This window comes from Callithrix jacchus, chromosome 1 (genome assembly GCF_049354715.1).
Source record: "Callithrix jacchus isolate 240 chromosome 1, calJac240_pri, whole genome shotgun sequence".
NCBI lineage: Eukaryota > Metazoa > Chordata > Mammalia > Primates > Cebidae > Callithrix > Callithrix jacchus.
The window spans coordinates 202,446,698-202,469,793 of record NC_133502.1 but is presented as its reverse complement, the minus strand read 5'-3'; the positions used below and the strand labels follow the sequence as shown (position 1 = coordinate 202,469,793).

Below are 23,096 nucleotides of genomic sequence, written 5' to 3'. Positions count from 1 at the left end.
AGGTTCATTTTTGAGGATGCCAGACTATTTGAAATGCTCTTCATCCAACTGAAAAGTAAGTCCTGACTGCTAGGAAAAGTTCTTAATGTTCTTAACTCTTCAAAGCACCTGTAGCTCTCTTAGCTCCTTGGATCCTTTACAGAAACACCATGAAACAAGCAACCATGTAAATGAGAATCCAGAGCCCATGAAAGTGAAGCAATTTGCTTAAATCCATGCAGCAGGTTGGTGGTAGAACCCAAAACTCAAGCCAGAGTTCTTGCCTCCTAGTCCTGGACTTTAAAATGTGCACCTCTTTTTTTTTTTTGAGAAGGAGTCTTGCGCTATTGCCAGGCTGCAGTGCAGTGGCGCAATCTCTGCTCACTACAACCTCCACCTCCTGGGTTCAAGCAATTCTCCTGCCTCAGCCTCCCAAGTAGCTGGGACTAGAGGCATGTGCCACTACACCCAGCTAATTTTTGTTGTATTAGTAGAGAGGGGGTTTCACCATGCTGGCCAGGCTGGTCTTGATCCCTTGACCTCATGATCCGCCCGCCTCAGCCTCCTAAAGTGCTGGAATTACAGGTGTGAGCCACCGCACCCAGCCGAGTAACCCTCTTTTTAAGAAACTGTGGTGCGTGCCTGTAATCCCAGCTACTCAGGAGGCTGAGGCAGGAGAATTGCCTGAACCCAGGAGGCGGAGGTTGCAGTGAGCCAAGATCGTGCCATTGCACTCCAGCCTAGGTAACAAGAGCGAAACTCCTTCTCAAGAAAAACAAAAAAAAACTGCAGGCTGGGGCTGCTTGCATACCAACGTATGAACACAAAAACACTTTATAAATATCTTCACACTGGCTCCAGCCTGGTTGGGGATTCACCCCTTTAGAATCTAAGACTGTTTTCTTCCCCCTATTATCATGGTTCTTAACTATTTTTTTGTTTTTTAGACAGAGTCTCACTATGTCTCCCAGGCTGGAGTGCAGTGGTGTGATCATGGCACACCGTAACCTCCAACTTGTGGGCTCTGGTGATTCTCCCATCTCAGCCTCCCAAATAGCTGGGAATGGGAATGTTGCATGCTTGTAGAAGCACGCACCAACCACCTCTCCTGGCTAAGCTGGCTTTTTTTTTTTTTTTTTTGAGAAAGAGTTTTGCTCTTGTTGCCCAGTCTGGAGTGCAATGACGCTGTATCAGCTCACTGCAACCTCCACTTCCTAGGTTCAAGCGATTCTCCTGCCACAGCCTCCCGAGTAGCCGGGATTACAGGCACATGCCACCACGCCCAGCTAATTTTTCATATTTTTAGTAGAAACAGGGTTTCACCACGTTAACCAGGCTGTTCTCAAACTTCTGACCTCATGTGATCTGCCTGCCTCAGCCTCCCAAAGTGCTGGGATTACAGGCGTGAGCTACCACACCAGGCCCAAATTTCCTCTTATAAGAATGTTAGTCAGATTGGATCAGAGCCCACCTATATGATCTCATTCAACTTTATCTCTTTAAAAGACCTCTCTCAAAATATAGTCACATTCTGAGGTATTATGGGTTAGAACTTCAACATATAAATTTTAGCAGAGGACACAATTAAGTTCATAGCAGAGTGTGTGCAAGCATCCCAGTACACAACTGAGAGGTGGTCTTTCCAGGAAAAAAATGATGTTCTGAACATCATGGTGGCCCACATTTGCATATTAAAGGACAAAGGTGGGAGGGCCAGGTTTTTCTTGGCTACATAAATGACACACCTGGTCAAACCAGTCCCCTGGGCCCTATGCACACCAGACACACCGCATCACAACATAAGCAACCACTTTTCTGCCACAAACGGGGTTCCTCTTTGTTCCAAGACCCCCTCCCTCCCTCTCTGTATAGGGGAGCTGTTTTCTTCTTTCTTGCCTATTAAACTTTTTGCCCCTTAAAACTATTCCATGTGTGTCTGTGTCACCTATCTACATTGGCACAAGACCAAAGACCCTGGTGTTTCTCCAGCTATCGGAGCTGTATCAATAGCCACCACCTCTGCCATGCTGTAGGGTCATTCAGGAATCTGTAAATTTACATACATATTCATGTGTGTACAGACAGGTACATTTATGCTATTGTGTTTGGTCTGAATGTGGTTGTGTGTTGTGTAGGTATAATGTGAACATGCATATGTATCACAGGTACCCTCCTGCAAATATGTACATATGTGGATGAGTGTGTGGGTGGGCACAAATATTTGTTCATTCACTATTTACTCATCAGTTCAACAAAGATGTACTGGTGTTGCAGGCACTGTGCCAAATTCTGAAGATGAGTAAGACACAGTATACAGATGAGTATATACCAGGGTACATGAGTGGTAGATGTGTATTCCAGTACTATGTAGGTGCCTGTGACACCTTTGCACATATGTATGTGTACACCAGAGCCCACATCAAGCTAAGAGAGCTCCTGATTGCATCTTTAGCATCTGTTGATGCTAAAAGATCCTGTAGTGGTCTCTCCCCAAACCCCAAGAATCAGATTCCAACAATCCCCGTGGAAGCCTCAGGCAACAAAGGCATTCTCTGCCCACCACTCCACTTGGGTGGAAGGCTAAAGTTCTGGGTCCCTCATCATCATCCCAGCTACTCCACCCTCCCTACCCATTGAGAGGTGGCAGCAATAACAAGGCACCAAGAGTCCAGGCCACTGGAAGCCACCTGACCTTCACATGGTTTTATGGTTTTACAGTTAATGTTTGGCCTTGGATTATTTCTGCCCTAAGACTTAAGCTAGAAAAGGCAGGAGAGAGATAGGTGCAGGGGAGATAAGGTGCCAGGTCACCTGCAGGAGGCACCTGCCCTGGTAGCTGCCTCAGGCACAATTATACATATGTGCAGAGTTCCAGGTCCTGCCAAAGGAGGGAGTTATCCAAAGAGAAAAAGAGAAAAGGCTTCAGAAACATGGCTGGGAAAGAGAGTCCTTTGCAAAATGCTCCCCAGGAGCCTAGCATCCTCTATGCAACCTCCTAAGGAATCCAGGAAGACTCTCTACCAATAGTCAGCCAGCCTGTGTGCTTGGTCACCTTCCAGGACATGAGGAGTTCATTACCTCCGAGATGTAATTTTTTGTTTTGAGAAGGAGTTGCAATGATGCTATCTTGGCTCACTGCAACCTCTGCCTCCCAGGTTCAAGCAATTCTCCTGCCTCAGCCTCCCAAGTAGCTGGGATTACAGGGGCCCACCACCATGCCTGGCTAATTTTTGTATTTTTAGTAGAAACAGGATTTTACCATGTTGGCCAGGCTGGTCTCAAACTCCTGACCTCAGGTAATCCACCCACCTCACACTCCCAAAGTGCTGGGATTACAGGCATGAGCCACCACATCCAGCAAGATGCTTTCTTAAAAATGTCTCCTTTAGGCCAGCAACAGTGGCTTATGTCTGTAATCCCATCTCAAAAAAAAGTCTCCTTTATACTGAGACAAAAGTCTACCTCCTTCCATTCATCAATCCTAATTTCTCTCTCTCAAAAAAAAAAAAATAATAAGAATCTTCCTAAGAATGACTGTCCTTTGACTAATGTCTCCAGAAGGTCCCTATTTCAAATTAATACATCACCTGAGAAAAATATATTATTATTTTTTGGTTATTGAATGGTTTTCTTTCCCATTTGAAGTCTTTAAACTCCCTAAGAATAGGAATAGATATATACATACATATATACATATATATATATCTACACACACATATGTCATACACTACCTAGTAATACATGTACGTATATGTATATGTAATATACACATATACATGTATATGATATGTATTTCTATGTAAATAGTACACATGTATCTTATGTATTGTTTATACTATAGGTGTGTGCAAATGTATATATACACACAAATGTATATACTATACTGTATATACCATCATTAATTAGTATATACCATACTGGGCACCATACTGAGTTCACACATGTGCTCTCTTAATCTCCACAACACTACAGAGCATTTTTAGTCCCATTTTATAGAGGAGAAAAGTGAGGGGTTAAGTATCTTGAATGACACCTCCCAGCTAATTAGAATTCAAATCCAGTGATTCTGATTTTAAGCCTGTTCCTTTAAGCAACACACTATAATCTTTTCTATGTCTTGCACATACTAAGCCTAAATTAATGCTAGGTGAATAAATCATTTATTAAATTAATTAACCCAGGTAGGGCATGGTGCCTGACACCTGTAATCCCAGCACTTTAGGAGGCCAAGCTAGGCGTATCACCTGAGCTCAGTTGTTCTAGACCAGCCTGGCCAGTATGGCAAAACCCTATCTCTACTAAAAATACAAAAATTAGCCAGGTGTAGTGGCGCGTGCCTGTAATCCCAGCTACTCAGGAGGCTAAGGCAAGCGAATCATTTGAACCCGGGAGGCAGAGGTTGCAGTGAGCCGAGATCGCACCACTGCACTCCAGCCTGGGCAACAGAGCAAGACTCCATCTCAAAAAAAAAAAAAAAAAATAGGCTGGGCATGGTGGCTCACACCTGCAATCCCAGCACTTTGGGAGGTCAAGGTGGGAGGATCACCTGAGGTTGGGAGTTTGAGACCAGCCTGACCAACATGGAGAAACCCCATCTCTACTACTAAAAATATAAAATTAGCCAGGCATGGTGGTGCATGCCTCTAATCCCAGCTACTGGGAGGCTGAGGCAGAAGAATCACTTGAACCCAAGAGGTGGAGGTTGAGGTAAGTGTAGATCATGCCATTGCGCTACAGCCTGGGCAACAAGAGCGAAACTCCATCTCAAAAAAATAAATAATAAAAATAAAAATAAATGGCCCAGCGCGGTGGCTTACACCTGTAATCCCAGCACTTTGGGAGGCTGAGGCTGGTGGATCACGAGGTCAAGAGATCGAGACCATCCTGGTCAACATGGTGAAACCGCGTCTCTACTAAAAATACAAAAAATTAGCTGGGCATGGTGGCGCATGCCAGTAATCCCAGCTACTCAGGAGGCTGAGGCAGGAGAATTGCCTGAACCCAGGAGGCAGAGGTTGCGGTGAGCCAAGATCGCGCCATTGCACTCCAGCCTGGGTAAACAAGAGCGAAACTCCATCTCAAAAATAAATAAATTAATTAAATTAAATAAAAATAAATTACCCATTTGTTCCCAATAACACAAAACATGAGTGATTTTATCACATCAGTCATTTACATCGGAAACAGAGGAGATATGAACTTACACAGAAGACAAGAGAAGTCTTGGGTCTGGGCCAGAGAAAACAGGGTCTTACTCACTCAGCCACCCAGGCTGGAGTGTGGTGGCATGATCTTGGCTCACTTGCAGCCTCAACCTCTAGAGCTCATGTGATCCTCCCAGCTGAGACTCCTGAGTAGCTGGGACTACAGGTGTGCACTACCACACCTGGCTACTTTTTTTTCTGTAGAGATGGTATTTCACCATTTTGCGTCTCAAACTCCCGGGCTCAAGTGATCCGCCCAATTCGGCCTCCTAAAGTGCTGGGATTATAGGCGTAAGCTACCACACCTGGCCTTAGACTGGGTCTTTCAACTTCAAGGTGTTCCCAATGTAGTTACGGAGAAAGACACATGAAAGGAAACGCAGTGGCTTCTGAGTTTCCCCCTAAATTACTCTTGAGCCAAGTTTATTTGAAGAACCTGATTCCTTTACCTAGAATGCCTTTCTCCCCTATGTCAGTCTCTCTTCCAACAAGACCCAGCTCAAATGTCACCTTTTCCTTGCGGCTCAAGCTACCCATTTTTTTCTCTCAAGGCAAAATGATTCCTACTTCAGCTGGGTTCCCACTGCCTTCATACAAACCCCAACTATCACACATATCACATCATATTGCATTTATGTGTTTATCTGTCCAGCTCTGTAGACCAAGAGAGGCTCAAATGCTGAGCCTTTTAGTCTCAGTGCCCAGGACAGGGCTTTGCAGAGTCAGCACTCAGTAAATGTATATTGTCAGTGAGTCAGAGAGTGAGCAAGAGATGGAATAAAAAGAGAACCATCTTGCAGAAAGGAAAAAACCCTGAGCCCAAACTAGACCAGGACTTTGAACCTCACAAATGACATTCGGGTTTTTATCACTGTTATGCTCCTGTCACAAGGATTGGCATGGCAACCCCCTCCTTCTCCAGAGCCAGGATCCTCCAAAGACCTCCCCACCACTTCTGGTGAGAAGTGAAGTATGAATCATCTGCCACCCCAACACCCTCAGAGAAGCCAGCCTCCTGCCCTTCTCTCTAGCTGTTCCAGAACAGCAGGGGCCCCCATGCTGGAAAGTTTGTCAACCGAGTCCACTAGGGAGAGTCAACCAGGACCTAGAGGCAGAGTCCAGAAAACATTAGAGGCTAAAGAATCTGAGATAACCAGGAATGAGTAGGAAGTAGAGAGAAGAATTCAGTGAGGCCAAAGTGGGCAGAAGCTACAGTGGGCAAGTTCCAGGTAAACAAACAATAAGGAATTTGTCAGGGCAAAAGAGAAGAGCTCCCGAAAACATATTTTTACTCCTTGGGAATGCTATGGCCAGCAGGAAAGATACAAGACCTCAGGCAAGATCTGGGATAAGGCCAGCTAGAAAAGGTCTGCAGAACACATGAAGCAGAGAGGGCACTTAGACTGCATATTTAACATCTGAGGCTAGCTGTTGCTCAGAGTAGGGGATTCCTACAGGGCAACGTTTTCTCTTTTATTTTATTTTTTTTTCTGAGACAGAGTCTCACTCTGTCACCCAAGTTGGAGTGCAGTGGCATGAATCTGGCTCACTGCAACCTCCGTCTCCTGGGGCAAGGTTTTCTTATTGGGACTGATAGATAATTAGATCAAAAGAATCTCAGATGACACCACAGGCACATCTAAGAAACTCCTCTATAACACCATTCTATGCAACCTGGCTTCCAAACAGGGCTTGATTCTGCTCAAGAAAAGAGAACAGGCCAGGCATGGTGGCTCACACCAGTAATCCCAGCACTTTGGGAGGCCGAGGCACGCAGATCATCTGAGACCAGGATTTCAAGACCAGCCTGGCCAACATGGTGAAACCCCATCTCTACTAAAAGTACAAAAATTAGCCGGGCACGGTGGTTCATGCCTGTAATCTCAGCACTTTGGGAGGCTGAGGCAGGTGGGTCACAAGGTCAAGAGATCAAGACCAGCCTGGTCAACAAGGTGAAACCCTGTCTCTACTAAAAATACAAAAATTAGCTGGGCACGGTGGCGCATGCCTGTAATCCCAGATACTCAGGAGGCTGAGGCAGGAGAATTGCCTGAACCCAGGAGGTGGAGGTTGCGGTGAGCCGAGATCGCGCCATTGCACTCCAGTCTGGGTAACAAGAGCGAAACTCCGTCTCAAAAAAAAAAAAAAAAAAGTACAAAAATTAGCCAGCAATGGTGATACATGCCTGTAGTCCCAGCTACTTGGCCAGTTACTTGAGAGGCTGAGGCAGGAGAATCACTTAAACCTGGGAGGCGGAGGTTGCAGTGAGCCAAGATCATACCACTGCACTCCAGTCTGGGCAACAGTTCGAGATTCTGTCTCAAAAAAAAAAAAAGAAAAGAAAAAGAAAGCAGAACAAATGGTAACAAGCACATGAAAAGAAGCTCAACACCATTAATCATTATAGAAATACAATTTTTTTCTTGAGACAGATCCTCCCTGCCTCAGCCTCCCAAGTAACTGGGATTACAGGTACCCACCATCATGCCCAGCTAATTTTTATATTTTTAGTAGAGATAAGGTTTCACCATGTTGGCCAGGCTGGTCTTGAACTCCTGATGTCAGGTGATCCGCTCACCTTGGCCTCCCAAAGTGCTGGGATTATAAGCATGAGCCACCATGCCCAAATACAAATTTGAAACCACCAGGAAATACAAATTGAAACCACAAATCAAAACCACAATGAGATACCACTGCCTGCCCACCCACTAGGATGGCTATAGTCAAAAAAGCAAACAATGGCTGGGTACAGTGGCTCACACCTGTAATCCCAGCACTTTGGGAGGCTGAGGTGGGAAGATCACTTGAGCTCAGGAGTTCAAGACCAGCATGGGCAACACAGCAAGCCTCCATCTCTACAAAAAATAAAAAAAATTAGCTGGGCATGGTGCTGTATGCCATGTTGGGGTAGAATAGACCCAGCTACTCAGGAGGCTGGGGTGGGAGGATTGCTTGAGCCCAGGAGATCAAGGCTGCAGTGAGTCATGATTGTGCCACTGCACTTCAGCCTGGGCAACAGAGCAAGACCCTGTCTCAAAATAATAATAATAAGTGTTGATGATAATATGGAGAAACTTTATACATTGCTGGTGGGAATGTAAAATGGAATAGCTGCTTTAGAAAACAGTCTGGAGGTTCCTCAAAATGTGAAACAGAGAGTAATCCTACGATCCAACAATTCCACTCCTACATATATACAAGGAAGAATTGAAAACAGGTATTTAAACACCTGGAATACAAATGATCATAGCACCACTATTCACAACCACAAAAAGGTGGAAACAACTCAAAAGTCCTTCAACTAATGAATGAATAAACGAAATGTGGTACATTCCACACAATGGACTATTCTTCAACTTACTAAAAAAAACTGATACATGCTATAGTATGAATGAACCTCGAAAACATTATTCTGGGTCAGACACAGTGGCTCATGCCTGTAATCCCAGGACTTCTGGAGGCTGAGGCAGGAGGGTAGCCTGATGCCAGTAGTTCAAGACCAGCCTGGTCAACATGGTGAAACCTCATCTCTACTAAAAATACAAACAAGGGCCGGGTGCAGTGGCTCACACCTGTAATCCCAGAACTTTGGGAGGCAGAGGTGGGCGGATCACAAGGTCAAGAGATCGAGACCATCCTGGCCAACACAGTGAAACCTCATCTCTACTAAAAATACAAAAATATTAGCCAGGCGTGGTGGCACACCCCTGTGGTCCCAACTACTTGGGAGGCTGAGGTGGAAGAATCGCTTGAACCCAGGAGGCAGAGGTTGCAGTGAGCCAAGATTGCGTCACTGCACTCCAGCCTGGAGACAGAGCAAGACTCTGTCTCAAAGAAAAAAAAAAAAATACAAACAAGGTCAGGTGTGGTGGCTCACGCCTATAATCCCAGCACTTTGGGAGGCCACGGTGGGCAGATCACCTGAGGTCAGAAGTTAGAGACAGCCTAGCCAACATGGTGAAACCCCGTCTCTACTAATATAAAAAAATTAGCTGGGTGTGGTGGCAGATGCTTATAGTCCCAGCTACTCAGGAGGCTGAGGCAGGAGAATCACTTGAACCCAGGAGGCAGAGGTTGCAGTGAGCCAAGATCATGCCACTGCACTCCAGCCTGGGCAACAGAGTGAGACACTGTATCAAAAAATAATAATAATAATTAGCTGAGCATGGTGAACAAATGGTAACAAGCACATGAAACACATGTACAGGTACATACCTGTAATCCCAGCTACTCGGAAGGCTGAGGCACAAGAATCACTTGAACCCAGGAAGCAGAGGTTGCAGTGAGCTGAGATCACGCCACTGCTCTCCAGCCTGGGCAATAGAGCAAGACTCTGTCTCAAAATAAATAAAAAAAAAAAAAAAAAAAAATATTGGCTGGGCACAGTGGCTCATACCTGTAATCCCAGCACTTTGGGAGGCCGAGGTGGGTGGATTGCTTGAGGTCAGGAGTTTGAGACCAGCCTGGCCAACATGGTGAAACCCCATCTCTAAAAAAAAAAATAAATAAATAAATAAATAAATAAATAAATAATTTTAAAAACTATGCTGAGTAAAAGAAGCCAGACACAAAAGGTCATGTATTGATTCCATTTATATTAAATATCCAGAGTAGGCAAATTCATAGAGACAGAAAGCGGATGAGTGGTTGCCAGGACCTGAGGCAAAGGAGGAACGGTAAGTGACTATTTAAGGAGTATAAGGTTTCTTTTTGGGATGATAAACATATTTTGGAACTACATAGAGGTAATGGTTGCATAATGTCATAAATGTACCAAATGCCATTTAATCATACACTTTAAAATGGTTCATTCTGGTGCATACCTATAGTCACAGGGACTTGGGAATCTGGCTTGAGTCCATGAGTTCTGGGCTATAGCGCACTCCGCCAATCAGGTATCCACACTGAATTTGACATCAATATGGTGACCTCCCAGGAGCAAGGGACCACCAGTGGCCTAAGAAGGAGTGAACAGGCCCAAGTCAGAAACTGAACAGGTCAAAAATCCTGTGCTAATCAGTAGAGGTATCACACCTGTAAATAGCCACCATACTCTAGCCTGGACAACAAAGCAAGATCCCGTCTCTACTAAATAAATAAAATGGGCCAGGCACAGTGGCTCACGCCTGTAATCCCAGCACTTTGGGAGCTGAGGAGGGCGGATCACGAGGTCAAGAGACCGAGATCATTCTGACTAACATGGTGAAACTCTGTCTCTACTAAAAATACAAAAATTAGCTGGGCATGGTGGCACACACCTATAGTCCTAGTTACCTGGGAGGCTGAAGCAGGAGAACAGCTTGAGGGAGCCGAGATCGTGCCACTGCACTCCAGCCTGGCAACAGAGCAAGACTTCATCTCAAAATAAATAAATAAATAATAAAATGGTTAAGTTTATGTTGTGTGAATTTCATCTTAATTTATTTTTTAAAAAGTGAAAAGGGCTGGGCATGGAGGCTCACGCTTGTAATCCCAGCATTTCAGGAAGCCAAGGCAGGTGGATCACTTGAGGTCAGGAGTTTGAGACCAGCCTGATCAATATGGTGAAACCCCAACTCTAAATAAATAGATAGATAGATAGATAGATAGAATATTGGTTGCAGTGAGCCAAGATTGTGCCACTGTACTGCAGCCTGGGTGACAGAGTGAGACCCTGCCTCAAAAAAAAAAAAAAAAAAAAAGAACATTGGCTATAACATTGGCTATCAGAGCCATTTAAGTTACTCATCTTCTCCACCTAGGAGGACACCAGGTCTCTGCCTAACAAAGGCAGGGAGTTGCAGCTAGGGAGCTTTACCAACTCCACTAGGCGCTGAGGCACAGCAACCCTCCATTGACTCTCTCCTCTCCACCTCGGCAACTGTCTCTCTGACTGGTGAGGCCACAGGTGCCCCTGAACCCTTAGAGGTGTCAGAGCAGGAAACTGGGGCAGAGGGCCAGTCCTTAGCACTGACCTTCCCTTGAGCTCACTAAGTGGTTCCTTCATGGGTTTGCACAGTCAATAATTCACCAGCCTGCCAAGGTGCTAGTGAGACAGAAAAGCTCCCCACTGCTCTCCTGCTAAAGGGGCCTAGGCTTCTGAGGGAGATTCTCTCAGCTACTCCATAAATACTGACCACATACTGCTGGCCTACTATGGACCAGAACAGCACATGGGATTTGACATGATTATCACATTGCATCCTCATGATAACCCTGAGAGACAGATAGCATCAGAGCCATAGTAGGATTTTTGTGGGTCTGAGACAGCATTGCCTTTATGGGCTCCTCCCTCTATTAAAAAAAATACATATATAGATAGATAGATAGATACATACAGACATACACACACACACACACACACACACACACTAAAAATTCTATTTTACAGCTGCATTGATATAAGTGTATTTAATAATGTCTTAATAAGGCCGGGCGCGGTGGCTCATCCCTGTAATCCCAGCACTTTGGGAGGTCGAGGCGGGTGGATCACAAGGTCAAGAGATCTAGACCATCCTGCTCAACATGGTGAAACCCTGTCTCTACTAAAAATTAAAAAAAAATAGCTTGGCATGGTGGCACGTGCCTGTAATCCCAGCTACTCAGGAGGCTGAGGCAGGAGAATTGCCTGAACCCAGGAGGTGGAGGTTTCGGTGAGCCGAGATCACGCCATTGCACTCCAGCCTGGGTAACAAGAGCAAAACTTTGTCTCAAAATAATAATAATAATAATATCTTAATAGTATGTAATATTATTATATATTAAGACTGCTCTCTAGCCTGGATGGCCCAATCTTGGCTTACTGCAACCTCTGTTCCTGGGTTCAAGCAATTCTCCTGCTTCAGCCTCCCAAGTAGCTGGGACTACAGGCACATGCCACCACATCAGCTAATTTTTATATTTTAGTAGAGACAGACTTTCACTATGCTGGCCGGGCTGCTCTCGAACTCCTGACCTCAAGTGACCCGCCTCCCTTGGCCTCCCAAAGTGGTGGGATTACGAGCGTGAGCCACCACGCCTGGCCAAAAAATAACTAAAACATTTTTATGTATCATGGGACCTAGAATATTGAGCCTCTTGTGCCTGATGGGTGAGTCAGTCCTGGATATTATTGTTATTTCACAGATGAGAAAACTGAGGCTTAAATCACAGAGCTAAAAAGTGGTAGGTTATAGAAGGAGCAGGATTGAAAAAAAAGTGGCAGGGATACATTTGTGGGCAACTGATCTTAGAAAAGGGTGCCAAGAAAATTCAATGGAGAAAGAATAGCATTTTCTACAAATGGTACTGGTACAGCTGAATATCCACAAATAAAAGGATAAAGTAGACCCCTACCCATACCATATACAAAAATTAACTAAAAATGTATCAAAAACCTAAATGTAAGAGCTAAAACCATTAAGCTCTTAGAAGAAAATATAGATGTAAACCTTCCTGGTTTCTTAGCTACGACACCTCAAGTACAAGTAACTAAAGAAAAAATAGATGAATTGGACTTCATCAAAATTTTTTCGATTTTATGCTTCAGAGAACACTATGAAAAAGGTGAAAAGACAACCCACAGAATAACAAAAATATCTGCAAATCATATCCCTGGTAAGGGTCTAGTATATAGCATACATTAAGAACTCCCACATTTCAGCCCGGCACAGTGGCTCACGCCTGTAATCTCAGCACTTTGGGAAGCCAAAGCGGGCAGATCACGAGGTCAGGAGTTCAAGACCAGCCTGACCAACATGGTGAAACCCCATCTCTACGAAAAATACAAAAATTAGCTGGGCATGGTGGTGCATGCCTGTAATCCCAGCTACTCTGGAGGCTGGGGCAGAAGAATTGCTTAAACCCAGGAGGTGGAGGTTGCAGTGAGCCAAGATTGTACCACTGCACTCCAGCCTGGGCAACAGAGCGAAACTCCATCTCAGTGGTGGGGGGAACTCCCACAATTCAAATATAAAAAGACAAAAAAATAATTCCAACATAAAAATGGGAGCTGGGCATGGTGGCTTATGCATATCTCAGCACTTTGGGAGGCCAAGGCAAGAGATCACTTGAGGCCAGGAATTTAAGGCAAGTCTGAGAAACATAGCAAGACCCCATCTCTAAAAAAAAAAAAAAAAAAAATTAAGGAGCCAGGTACAGTGGTTCACACCTGTAATCCCAGCACTTTGGGAGGCCAAGGCAGATGGATTACTTGAGCTCAGGAGTTCAAGACCAACCTGAGAAAAATGATGAAACCCATCTCTACAAAAAATACAAAATTTAGTCAGGTGTGATGATGCATTGGGAGACTGAGATGGGAGGATCACTTGGGCCCAGGAGGCTCCAGTGAGCCATGGTCACATCAGTGTAACACACCCCAGGTGAGAGAGCAAGACCTGTTTCAAAAATATTTTTTTGGCTGGGCACTGTGGCTCACCCCTATAATCCCAGCACTTTGGGAGGCCAAGGCAGGCAGATCACGAGGTCAGGAGATTGAAACCAGCCTGGCCAACATGGTGAAACCCTATCTCTACTAAAAATACAAAAAATAGCTGGGCATGGTGACGTATGCCTATAGTCCCAGGTACTTGAGAGGCTGAGGCAGGAGAATCACTTTAATCTGGGAGGTGGAGGTTGCAGTAAGCCGAGATCTCGCCATTGCACTCCAGCATGGGTGACAGAGCGAGACTCCATCTATTTAAAAAAAAAAAATTGTAATTAGTAGGGCATGGTAGTGCATGCCTATGGCCCCAGCTACACAGGAGGCTGAGGCAGGAGGATCCTGTGAGCCTGGGAGTTCGAGGTTGCAGTGAGCTATGATCATGCCACTGCACTCCAGCCTGAGCAACGAAGTGAGACCTGTCTCTTGAAATACATATTTTTTTTGTCTGTCTAAGGAATAAAAGCTCCATGAAATACATAATTTTTAAAAAAATGTTTAACATATATCCACACAAAAACCCGTACAGAATGTTCACAGCAGCATTATTCATAATAGCCTAATAGCCAAAAAGTGGAAACAAGCCAAATGTCCATCAACTGATGAATGGATAAACAAAAAGTGGTCTGTCCATAGAATGGAATATTATTCAGCAATAAAAAGAAATGAAGTAATGATACATGCTACACAATGGATGTACTTTGGAAACATTATACTTAGTAGAAGAAGCCAGACACAAAAAGCTACATATTATATGAGTCTATCTATAGAAAATGCCCAGAATAGGCAAACCCACTGAGACAGAAAGTAAATCAGTGGTGTTCAGGAACTGGGAGGAAGCGGAATGGGGAGCAACTGCCAATGGGTAAAGATTTCTTTCTGCGGTGATGAAAATAGTCTGGAATTAGATTGTGGTGATGGTTGCACAACCTTATAAATATACCAAAAACCACTAAATTGAACACTTTAAAATGGTGTGTTTTATTGTATCTCTATTTATGGTATGTGAATATCTCTACTTTTAAAAAGTAACATTATTATAGTAGTGGTTATATAAACACACTAAACACAATTGAATTGTACACTTCAAAGGATGAATTGTACAACATGTGAATTATATCTCAAGAAAGCTATTACCAGAAAAAAAAATTAGACTGGGCGCTGTAGCTCACGTCTGTAATCCCAGCACTTTGGGAGGCCGAGGCGGGAGAATCACGAGGTCAAGAAATCAAGACCATCCTGGCCAACATGGTAAAACCCCATCTCTCCTAAAAATATAAAAACTAGCGGGGTGTGGTGGTGGGTGCCTGTAGTTCCAGCTACTCAGGAGGCTGAGACAGGAGAATCACTTGAACCCGGGAGGCGGAGGTTGCAGTGAGCCAAGATCGCACCACTGCACTCCAGCCTGGGGACAGAGTGAGACTCCATCTCAAAAAATTAAATTAAATTAATTATAGGATTAGTGTTCAAATCTAGGTATTTCCATTCCCAAAATAAATACCTTTAACTGCTCTACCACTCTGCCTTATTTGTCAACTCACTGTACCCAGAGGGGCTCTTTACCTCCTTGCTTTCAAAACACAAGCTCATCTTCCTCTCCTACCTTGCCCTCTGAGCACCAAAAAGCTCCAGGCAAATGGTTTCCTTTTTTATATATATTTTGTTTTATTTCCATGAAAACTGAAGCACTGTATGATTTCCTCTTTCTAAGCATAGTGTTATCCAGCTCAGTCCCTCCTCAAAAGCTCCTAAGTACCTACAATCCAAAGTCCAATCTCTTTCTCTGAGTTATGGAAAGAGAGAAAATAAAATGAAATAATAAAGTTGGAATTGGCCGATTTCTTTAACCTGGAAACCAAGGCCTCTCAAGATCTGGCACCATCTTTATTTTCCTAGGACCCTGTTTCACACAGCCAAACAAATCTCCCTGTCCTTCCTTGAGTCATGTCCTTTCCTCTGTCCTGATGCCTGCAAAACCCACTCTCCACCCCTCCACTGCATGGCTAAATCCTTTCTCTTTGCTCCGATGCTACCTGGCACCCCCTCTGAGTTCAAAGTTTTACACACGCATGCACAAGCATTAATTGCACTTCCTTGGAGCTCTCACGGGCCTCTATTTATCCCTCTACACATTTCTCCCTGTATTAAAGCACATAGACATATATTCCTTGAGGACTGCATAGTCAACAACCCAACATACCCAGCATAGCATCTGGCACAAAGTGGCACTCACAAAAGTCACACCAAACCCAGTGAAGTGGATTCAGTTTCACCCCCAATCATGCCGCTGCTCCTTTTTCCTTAATGGCAGTTTTCCTGCCAACTAGAAACACTACAGGCAATTTGAACATGATGTTTAGAATTATAATGGATGAAAACCAGTTAGAGCCACATTTATTTCATATAAATTAAGCTCTGTGAGCTTTATTGCCTTGGTTGCCTTGACTACCCAGCTGTTGGTTGGCATACCTTGCTCAGCCCAAGGGGTGGAAATGTTCCCCTAGCACAGTGATGTCAGCTGGGGTTAAAGGAAGAGAACAAGATCAGGACTTGAAGTACCAGCAACTTCTCAAGTGGTTCACACTACCATCTCGTGGGGACCCCTCTTGTCTGTTCCTCAACTCACACTGAGATAGCCACAGGGTTGGAAAGTCCAAGGGGATGTGCCATGGTTGTGCTCTGACAAGGTGTCAGGAAAGGAAGCCAGAGAGAGCTGGGCCAACCCCTACTCTGGGTTTCCCGTAGGTTGTCTTCATCAAAATGCCTCTCAATTTCCTAACCACTGCTGCCCCCTGGTGCCCTGATCTGCCACACCCGATGACACCCCACCATCCCTACCTTATAGAACATTAGAAATACATCCCAGAACTTTGGGAGGCCGAGGTGGGTGGATCACGAGGTCAAGATATCAAGACCATCCCGGTCAACATGGTGAAACCCCATCTCTACTAAAAATACAAAAAATTAGCTGGGCGTGGTGGTGCGTGCCTGTAATATCGGCTACTCGGGAGGCTGAGGCAGGAGAATTGCCTGAACCCAGGAAGCGGAGGTTGCAGTGAGCCGAGATCACGCCATTGCACTCCAGCCTGGGTAACAAGAGCGAAACTCCGACTCAAAAAAAAAAAAAATTAGCCAGATGTGATGGCACGCACCTGTAATCTCAGCTACTCAGAGGTTGTGGCAGGGGAATTGCTTGCACCAAGGAGGTAGAGGCTGCAGTGAGCCAACATCACACCACTGCACTCCAGCCTGAGCAACAGAGTGAGATGCTGTGTTAAAAAACAAAAACAAAAACAAAAAAATGTGATTTTAATTTTCAAGAGCCACAATTGAAAAGGTAAAAATGAACAGGTGAAATTAATTTTAATAATACATTTATTTTATGAGCAGGCACAGTAGTCCACACCTGTAATCCCAGTACTTTGGGAGGCCGAGTCAAGAGGATCACTTGAGCTCAAGAGTTTGAAACTAGCCTAGGCAACATAGTAAGACCCCATCTCTACAAAATAATAATATTATTATTAATGTATTCAATGTAGCCCAGTACATACAAACCAGTTCAATGTATAATTAGTATAAAAAAATTTTTTTTTTAGACAGAGTCTTGCTCTATTGCCAGGCTGGAGTGCAGTGGCGCAATCTCGACTCACTGCAATCTCCACTTTCCAGGTTCAAGCAATTCTCCTGCCTCAGGCTCCCAAGTAGCTGGGATTACAGGTGCATGCCACCACCCCCGGCTAACTCTTGTATTTTTTAGTAGAGGCGGGGTTTTACCATGTTGGCCATGGTGGTCTTGATCTCCTAACCTCGTGATCCGCCCCTCTCAGCCTCCCTAAGTGCTGGGATTACAGGCGTGAGCCACTGTGCCTGGCCCAATATAAAAATTATTAGTGAGATATTCTATATTCTTTCTTCCATACTAACTCTTCAAAATCTAGTGTGCACTTTGTACTTGCAGCACACCTGAAATCAGACAAGCCACATGTCAAGTGCCCAACAGCCACATGTGGTTAGTGGCTACTGTGCTGGAGAGCATAGTGTTTGTGCTGACAGCTTAGTGTTTGTGTCTTGAACAGTACTGTCTCTGTGGGCCTAACCAGAGCTGCCCATGCCCTGAACCAAATTTATCTCTAGACCAATCCTCTTCCCTGTGCTCCAGGCTCAGAGAACCAGCTTCCTGCTTGTCATCTCCACTTTCCTGTCTTATAGAAATCTCTGTAAGGTCATCGAAACCACATTTGTATTTTCTTCCCCAAAACTTATCTCCCAAAAACCACTCCAACTCAGTCAATGGCACAACAATCCATCCAGTTGCTGGAAGTAAAATCCAAAGAGTCACATATTCCTTCATTCAAACAGTCATAAAGTCCTGTCAATTCCGCCCATAGATATATCTGTTCACCTGTGTCCATCTCCACTGCTATTGCCCCAGTTCAGGTCACCATCATCTGGACTACAAAATGATTCCTAACTAGTTTCAATCCTACCTTCTCACCTGCTCTCTCCACATCCACACAGAGCAGCCAGAGGGATTGTGCCACTCCCCTACCCACATCCCTCCACCAGCTTCCTGATGCCTTCTAATAAAATCCAAACTCCATGACTAGCTTTGCCACACCCTCCACAACTTGCTCACTGCACTTCACTGCCCATCACTCTCCCACCAGCCATACGCCTCAAATCGGCTGAACTTGTTTCCACTCCCTGGTCCCTCTCTCAGGAACGCCCTTCTTCTAGACCATAGCATGGCTGGGTCATTTTTATCATTCGGGTCTCTGCGTAGGCTTCCCTCTCCACCTTACCGGCAACAGTCCCTTCGTCCTTAGTCATTTGCTAGCCCATCATCTTTTTATTTTCTCCATAGCAATCATCATTTCCTGATAATATTTATCTAACTGGTTATTTGCTTTCTGTCTTCTTCTAGTAGAACATAAGCTCCATGACAGAAAGCATTTCTCCTGTATTGTTCATCTCTGTTTTGTATTTTTGCTTGTTTGTTCTTTGAGACAGAAACTCGCTCTGTCACCCAGGCTTGAGTGCAGTGGCACAATCTCTTTCACTGCAACCTCTGCCTCCTGAATTCAAGCAATTCTCCTGCCTCAGCCTCCCAAGTAGCTGGGATTACAAATATGTAGCACCATGCCCAGCTAATTTTTGCATTTTTAGTAGAGATGAGGTTTCACCATGTTGGTCAGGCTGGTCTCAAACTCCTGAGCTCATGATCCACCCACCTCGGCCTCCCAAAGTGCTGGTATTACAGGCGTGAGCCACCGCGCCCGGTTCACCTCTGTTTTTGTAGCAAATAGGACAGAATGCAGCACAGAGTAACACATGCCTGAGTGAGTGAGTAGATGAATGCTACTCCCTCTATCTGGAACACTCCATCTCATGGCTGGCTCCTCCTCTTTCAGGTAGGCTAAGTGTCACCTGCTCAGAGAGCCCTCCCAGAATGCCCTGATTTGTTCTCTATCTTAGCACCCTCCTTGCTACCCTCATAGCATACACCACAATTGTGATTTTAACCAATTCATATACTTTCTTGTCTTCTCCAACTGCCCTTATCACCACTTCTAGACTCTGTATTCCATAAACAGGGTCAATGTCTGTACAGTTCACTCTTGTCACTCATTGCCTAGCACAAAGCCTGACATGTCGTGGGTGTCCAATAAATACTTGTTGTGAATGAATAACCAACTCTTCCTGGGACCTCTCAGCCCTGCCCAGAAAAATCTCCTGGAAGTATCCTACCAGGTCTCTACAAAAAAACCTGCCTTTCCCTGGTCACCTCTGACTTCCAGGTGCTATAGCTCCCACCTCACTGTAACACTGAGGCTGCCTAGGCATGATGTGAGCTGGGGACCCCAGCTTCAAAGAAAGGGGCAGAACTGAGGCAAAAAGAGAGAGGATAGTTGTCCACAGTGTATACACCTGAGTGTCACCAATTCTCCTCCCTCTCTCCCCTCTTTTGATGACCCCTCCTCCCACCAAGGGTCCCAGGAGTCCACCCAGGTTGGGCTGAGGGAAGGTTTCTGACCTAGCTCCCACCATCCCCAGTACCTATCCCAACCACACTGTGCTGAGCACACAGCCAGGGACTTCAGTGTTCCCACTTACTAAGCCAAAAAGCAACGAAGTCTGTTCCCCAACCTCACACTGTGGCTAGGCAGAGTTCTACAATGTCCTTGGGCACACCTGAAATTAGGCAACCTCTGCCTCCTGGGTTCAAGCAATTCTCCTGCCTCAGCCTCCCAAGTAGCTGGGATTACAAATGTGTACCACCATGTCCAGCTAATTTGAAGTGCTCAACATGTGAAGTCACATGTGAAGTGCTCAACAGCAACACGTGGTTCATAGCTATTGTACTAGACAGCTTAGCTCTTCCACCCTGAACAGGATGGCCCCAAAATTTCTGTTAGACACCCTTCCACTCATGGCTGGGTACAGTGGCTCACACCTGTAATTCCAGGACTTTGGGAGGCCTAGGTGGGCAGATCACAAGTTCAGGAGTTCGAGACCAGCCTGGCCAACATGGTGAAATCCCATCTCCACTAAAAATATAAAAATCAGCTGGGCATGGTGGTGCTCGCCTGTAATCCCAGTTACTCTGGAGGCTGAAGCAGGAGAATCGCTCGAACCCAGGAAGCAGAGGTTGCAGTGAGCTGAGATCATGCCACTGCACTCCAGCCTGAGTGACAGAGCAAGACTTCATCTCCAAAAAAAAAAAAAAGAAACCCCTTCCACTCAAGTCTCAAGCCTTAGAGATCAAAGAACCTGAGCTCTTCACTGCTGCGAAAGCCCAGAGAGGAGCAGGGACAGGTCCAGGGTCACACAGCCAAGGCCAGAACCCCAGGCTCCTGTGGGTGAAGGTAACAGACAGTGTCTCCTGGAGCCCAGGAGTTCAGGCCACCCCTGCTTTTTCTCATTTCTTTCTTCCATTCATCCTCCCCTGCATCAGGAAAACCACAGTCAGGTTGTAACTTCTTCACACCTGTGCTTTCACTTCCACGGTTATAATTCCAGCCCCACAGTACTGGGCAGGGCAGGGAAGGAGGTAGCAGGTTTTGGTTTTGGGGGGATTTTGTTTGTTTGTTTGAGAGAGGTCTCCTCACTCTGTCACCAGGCTGGACTGCAGAAGTGCAATCAAATGCACCACTGAGTGCAGTCAAGAATCACTGCTTGATCACTTCCTGGGCTCAAGCCTCATCTTCTCACCTCAGCCTCCCATGCCCAGCTAATTTTTCTTTTTTTAGAGATGGTGTCTTACTGAGTTGCCTTGAACCCCTGGCCTCAAGTGATACTCCCACCTTGACCTCCCAAAATGCTGACGTTATGGGTGTGAGCCACCATGCCCAGGCTGTCTCCCCTTTCTGAGAGCTGTGCATGGTGACACCGAGGGCTGGGTGAAGTGACCTGCACAAGCACACAAAGTGAGGCAGAAGCACTGCCACAACCAGCCCAGGAATGCTCTCTCCAGCTCAGGGCCGGGTCCCACTGCCCTGGCACCTCCTGGAAGGTCCCGGATCTGGGCCCCCATGCTGCCAGCTCTGACATAGAAGGCAGTCAGTGGATCAGGCCCACCCCACAGTCGTTCTGGTCCTATTCAGGCAGGGAAGGGCTGAACATAAAGCACTTCACAGTCCAGCCGCTGAGAGCCAGGGCTCTGGCCCTTCACTGCTGCTTGTCTGCTCCAGGAACAGCTGTGCCCGCTGAGCATCACCTCAGGAGCAGGTCAGTGTCTTGTCCTCTCTGCCCTCTAAGGGCCTGTGAGATCCTAAGAGGAAAAACCAAGGCCCTTTGGCCAGTAACTCTGACCAAAAACAGAAAAAGCGACCAGCCATGCTGGCTCACACCCGTTATCTCAGCACTTCGGGAGGCCGAGGCGGGCAGACTGTTGAAGCCAGGAGTTCAAGACCAGCCTGGCCAACATACTGAAACCCCATTTCTACTAAAAACACAAAAATTAACCGGGCATGGTGGTGAGTGCCTGTAATCCCACTACTCAGGAGGTGGAGGTTGCCGTGAGCCAAAAATGCACCACTGCACTCCAGCCTGGACAACAGAACAAGACTCCAAAAAAAAAAAAGGCCGGCGCAGTGGCTGACACCTGTAATCCCAGCACTTTGGGATGCTGAGGTGAGAGGATCACGAGGTCAGGATATGGAGACCATCCTGGTTAAAATGGTGAAACCCCATCTGTACTAAAAAGTACAAAAAAACTAGCCCAGCATTGTGGCAGGTGCCTATAGTCCCAGCTACCTGGGAGGCTGAGGCAGGAGAACTTGAACCAGTGAGGTGGAGGTTGCAGTGAGCCGAGATTGAGCCACTGCAGTCCAGCATGGGCGACAGAACAAGACTCCCTCTCAAAAAAAACAAACTTTTTTTTAATAATAAAAATAATAAAAAACAGAAAAAGCAAGGCCTGGGCTCCACATAGTCCCTCCCCTCCCCAAGCCCCATGTACCCTGCTTGCAGGGACACAAGGGCACTGCGATGGCCAGGTGACCACCTGGCAGGAACCTCAACGGGCGGGCGGCCACGGTGGCTCCGCCTGTGATCCCCGTGCTTGGGAGGCCGAGGCTGGAAGATCTCCTGAGCCTTGAGCCCACGATGTCCAAGATGAGTGAGCCCAGAGAGCCCAGATCACGTCACTGCACTCGAGCCTGGGCGACAGAGCAACAGAGCGAGGAGATCCCTCACAGAAAAAAGGAGAGAAAGAGAGAGAGAAGAAGGGGGGAGAGGGGGAAAGAGAAAGGGGGGGAGAAGGGGAAAGAGAGAGAGGGGGAGAGTGAGGGGAAAAGAGGAGGGAGAGGGGAGGGAAGGGAAGGAAGGGAAGAGGGAGGGGATCGGGAGGGGGAGGGGGAGGGGGAAGAAGAAGAAGGGATTGGAGGACGGGGGAGGAGGAGGGAGGGGAGAGAGAGAACGAAGAAAACGCTAGGACTATCTGAGGGACTGATGGAGGAGGAGTGTGAGTCCGGCTGACAGGATGAGCGGCTGCACGGGAGTTGCTGCGGGATGGCGGCGAGGGCGTGCCTCTCAGCCTCGGTTTCCACCTGCCGCCTGCCTTAAGCCAACTCACCGCGTGGCCTCTCCCGCCACTAACCGCCGCCTCAACCAAACGCTTGGAGCCCGGCTGCCGCGGCTACCTCAGAAATCGCCCAAGCCCCTGCGCGGCTCCACGGCGCCGCCTCGTGGCCGCGTCTGGAAGGGAGGGGCGGGGGAGAGGAAGGGGAGGGGAAGGGCAGGGGGCGGGGTAGTTGGTGGGGCGGGGCTACGGGTGCAGGGGCGGGGCTACGGTTCCCGGGACCCGCTGGTGCGGCTGACGGCTGGACCTTTAGGCACCAGGCCTGCAGCGTCTGCTGGAGCCCCCGCATCCCCTTTCCTGGGACGCAACTCCTCTTTTCCGTCTCGTTGGCTCGCCCCCTGAGCCTCTTCTCCGGTCCGAGTGGGCGAGTCCCAGCGAGAGCCGAGTCGCGCTGCAGACCTATCCCGTGGACTGATGGGGTGAAAGAAACTCC

At 46.5% G+C, this 23,096-nt stretch overlaps 1 protein-coding gene across 2 annotated transcripts in view; it reads right to left on the bottom strand.

The window, feature by feature from the left end:
* Positions 1-22,781, bottom strand: part of SLC5A1 (solute carrier family 5 member 1) — a 145,306-nt gene extending 122,525 nt beyond the window's left edge. The window contains exons 1-2 of one of the 2 annotated variants that reach the window (XM_078339114.1): positions 22,658-22,781; positions 10,007-10,140 (exon numbers count right to left, since the gene is read on the bottom strand). The gene's annotated coding sequence lies outside the window, so the exon portion shown is untranslated. Of the gene's footprint in view, positions 1-10,006; positions 10,141-10,457 lie in introns of both variants that reach the window. The other variant, XM_078339113.1, reaches the window with a different exon arrangement.
* Between the last annotated feature and the right edge of the window lie 315 nt (positions 22,782-23,096).